We start from the raw sequence: 4,332 nt of genomic DNA, 5'->3' as shown, positions 1-4,332 counted from the left end.
GAATTATCGTTCAAGAGTGCCTGGAAGCCACTGTCCGAGAGTGAGAACAGTTTGTAACACCACACAGTGGGGTCTCTGTATCCTTTAAACATAGGAAAATGGCAACAGAGGATAAGGTGTGATACAACAGTCAGATTCTGCTTGTTTAAGTCCACTGATTTATAGACTCCATGGGAGGAATACTATTAATATTTTAGCTTTCAAGCCAGGGAAGGCACTTGCAGGGAGTCAGAGAGGATTTTCTGAAGTCTCAGAAGCTTGAGATTGATTCATAATAAATGGAAAAAAATCAGTATCAGGTTCTGCTGTGGTGAAAAAAACAATTGGCAAGGCTCAGGAAGTGGATTTGAGAGTTTTGTTCTTTAGAACTGATTGAAGCCAAGGAAAGAGAAACTGGGAGCAGTTTAGGAGGTTTGAATGGGAAAGATGACTGGAAGAAGTCAGGTCTGTGGAAAGGAGTGGGAGTATATGAAGAGGAGGAGAAGAGTTCTGGGGCTCTGGAGAGTCTCTCCACACTTGCTAGTCCTCATGCCTTCAGATGATAGGATATAAGACACATCCATCTGCCTGCCCTGCTTCCCAATAGCCTCTCCTGCCTCCACAGTCCACTCCCATCCTAAAACCTAAAGGCCTCTTCCTTCCTCTTCTTCCCACTCAATGGCTGTCAGCTCCCACCTTCCTCAGAAGCAGCATTCACCTGCCTCTGGACAGACAGGGCAGGGAGGAGATGGCCAAAAATAAGCAGGCAGGTTGTTGCCAGGTGTCTTGCTAACAGCCCACACTTTGCTCACACCAGCTTAACCCTCAGAAAGATCTTGCAAAACAAGTAGCAAGGTCACATACTGTTGTTTACTTGGCTGTGCCTGGAAGTTAAATTTGCCTATTGCCACTGGCATTGGAGAGAAAAACTTACACACATTTCAGCTGATTTCAACGAGTAAAAATGGAATGGTTTGTTAGCAAGCCCTTTTGTTCCCTTAGGTGTTTGGAGGAAGGTTGAGGAAGTCTTTATTGCCATTGCTACATTTCGCAGAGAGATTTGGATGCTGGTGGTATTTGTACAGTTTTTAGATGCCTCTGTCAGCTGCTAGAACATATAACAGTATATACATTGTTCGTGTTCTCCTTTATTACTCCCTGCAAAATAAAATTTTTGAGAAATTTTTCTTCCTCTCCCAAACAAGGCAAAATAATAGGGTAAAACACTTATAATCCTTTGGTGAAAAGTACGGAGTGGTAAGAGTTAAGGACACTATTAACTGAACCAGCTGCACAGCATTACGCTATTTAAACAATTTAATTCTGCTTATGTGGGCTGTGTAAAATTAGGTGTAGAAAACAGCTAGAGGCAAAGTCTGTTGTAACTCCCTAGTATATTAACTATGACATTTAGGTATTTTAAGGGTGTGAAACATATAATTTCTTCATACAAACGCATGAACTAAGGCTTATTGCCATTTAACAAAGGAACAACTGCTTCTTTGCCCTGGAGAACAGAAGATGATCACTGTCAGGAAAGGATTAAATCTGGGAAGAACAGAATGTGCCCTGTTGTCATTGGTTTGTTTTTACTGAGAAGATGTACCAAATTAATAGAGATGTTAATCAATAATTATATTGAATGCAATCTTGCCCTTACTATGGCCAAGGGCAGGTCTCTGTTAACTGCTTTTGACTGAGATAGTCACAATTATGACTGTATTTAAAAACACAGTGTATTACTACATTTTAAAGTTCATTTAGTATTTTGTATCAAAAGAGATTCAAAGGGACAATGGAGATGCCAAATATCTGATTTTAAATATCAGCAAGGAACACTAAAAAATGTTCTGTTGGCAGGCACAAGCAAGTTGTCTTGAATTGGGGCACCTCTCAGCATTCCTCACCACGGCCTGTTGCTTTTCAGGCTCTGTTAACCTGCTTTGGGACTCAGAATGGGGAAAGGTGATTAGATTTCTGTCAGGATAAGGCTCCTTCCTGACAGTTTCGCAGTAGGTCTGCACCTTTAAATATGCATTAAGACTTGCAAAGGCCCAGAAACAAGACCAATTCCATATACTTTATCGCAAAAGGTAGTAACAAACTAAGAACAGGCAGAATGCTCATTTCTTTTATAGTCTCCTTCTTTTATACCATAAATTACTAGATACTATTCCCCATAATTATTTACGGGAAATTGCAAGTGTATAGTTAAGAGAGAAAATCATGGGGCTTATGCCAACTATGCTTATGGTAATCCTGGATAGAACACACTTCTTTACAGCACGCTCTTCAGATGGCGGTCACACTCTTAGCTGCATTTTGCTGTAAACCAGATACCACTTTAGTTGTTGTACTTAATTACACGCACTCAGCTGTTCTTCTGTTTTTCACTTGAAGATTGAAATGAAGACAGTCTTTTGCTAACACTCATTGTCAATGCTATTTTACTGTATCAAGACTTGTCCTTAAATATAAATATCTAAAGTTTTCACAAAGATCATTAAAATAATAGATCTAGACTTTCAACAAACTTTTGTTATCTGTTCCATGTCTGGTATCTTATATTGCAAATTTCTTTAAGGGATAGTGAAGAGTGTGAAAAACTCTGTTTAGGAATTGCTGCTGTAAGAACCCCCATTGCCCACCAAAGTGCTCTATAGGAGTTTTGGCTTCAGTGAGTATGAAAATTGTGTATTCCAAATCAGATCTTCCAATTCCCTTACACGTTATCCAGAAAAATATTGGGACAACCTGAAAAGTTACAAGAAGGAACCTGGTTTTTATGCACACTCCTTGGAGAGTTTGCTATCTGAGAAGAGAGTAAAATTTTGACAGTTTAATCTAAAGACATAAACAGACTCCTATTGACTTCACCTTTGAATTAAGTCCTGAACTTCTGTAACTTCTTACTGGTTAATGAGGTGGAATTGGGTATTTTCTAGTACCTACAGCCTGTTTTATGAATAGAAGCCTGTGTAAACCAAGAGAGACTCTGTACTTCAAACCCTGATTTTCAAGAACTCATAAATGAATGATCTTTTAAAGATCTTTTTCTTTCCAGATTTTATTTAAAAGCAAGCAAACAAACAAACAAAACCATCCCATCAGCAAGGGGATTCTTGCAGTCATCAATGATGTTTTGGGAGAGAAACAGAGCTTCTAAACATAACCCACTTTCAGTGCAATGGAAACAACTAGAGTAGAACAGGAAAAGTTTTATATGTCCTGTGACAGAAAACCAGCCAAAAAAGCATAGTCTTAAGAAAAATGCAAAAACTAGGATGTAAGGAAAAATTATGTAAGATCTGGTCAGTGAAATACTCGCTAACACTGGGGTTTGTTTGGTCAGGATTCCTTGTCTGAAATCCATTTTATGTGAGTTTTTGTCAGAAACTGCAACCAAGGCTCCTTTTTAAATACTTGAGCAGTAATTCTCACATTCATAGTAATATTTGGGCACAATTCATACAACTAGCACTGAATTTTCTTTCAATCTATATTCAGAAAGTCTCATGCCAAGGATTTACTTTTTAAATCTTGTCTATCTTACTAATAACAGCTATCATGGAAGTGTGAGTTATAGTATATATGGAGTGAGCAGCATATATATAATTTGTGCTATAAAGAGATTTTGTGGCTTCTGGCAGTATTTATTGTACCACACAGGGTACCAGAGTCAGACTATATCTAACATCTGACATTCTAAGACAATTTAAAGAAAATTTAACACTATCAATGATTTTACTGCTGTGCTTTTGTGCTTGCAATTATCCACAAGTATTCTCAACATTTTTCACACATGCAGTTTAGCATACTAGCACATACAGCCACTTATCACACTTACTATCACTGCAACATTTTTTCATATTAATTTCCAACAAGTCTCTGAGGCTTTTTTTTACTCTTTCTACAGTATGGATATTATAAAAATATTTAATCCTTTTGTCCTTTTGCTCCAAAAATTCAGTTTCAATATGAATTTTGTCCATGAGAGGTCTGAATGATGAACCTACATTTGTTAATTTTAAATTGAACTCAAGCAATTTTATTCTGTAAAAGCTCTTTGTAGATTAAATCCATTAATAGTACTATAGTGTTATAAGCCTAGCATGGGCACTCTTTTGTGTTTTCTTTGCAAACTAATATTCTAGGGGTGAATTACAAAATTCGCAAGATCATCAGCCATGCAAACAGGACAGCAATGCAATTACATTTACTTTACCAACAGCAGCAAAAGGTAAATCTGCCGAAAATATCTTTGTTTCTATTGAATAGCCATTCATTTAACAAACTTTGGTGACTATATGCTTTCTTATTTTCCATATACTCACCCTCCATGTGCTGTATCCT

The sequence above is a fragment of the Mesitornis unicolor genome, unplaced genomic scaffold (genome assembly GCF_000695765.1).
Source record: "Mesitornis unicolor isolate BGI_N332 unplaced genomic scaffold, ASM69576v1 scaffold15026, whole genome shotgun sequence".
Classification (NCBI taxonomy): domain Eukaryota; kingdom Metazoa; phylum Chordata; class Aves; order Mesitornithiformes; family Mesitornithidae; genus Mesitornis; species Mesitornis unicolor.
Note: the sequence above shows the minus strand (reverse complement) of the source record.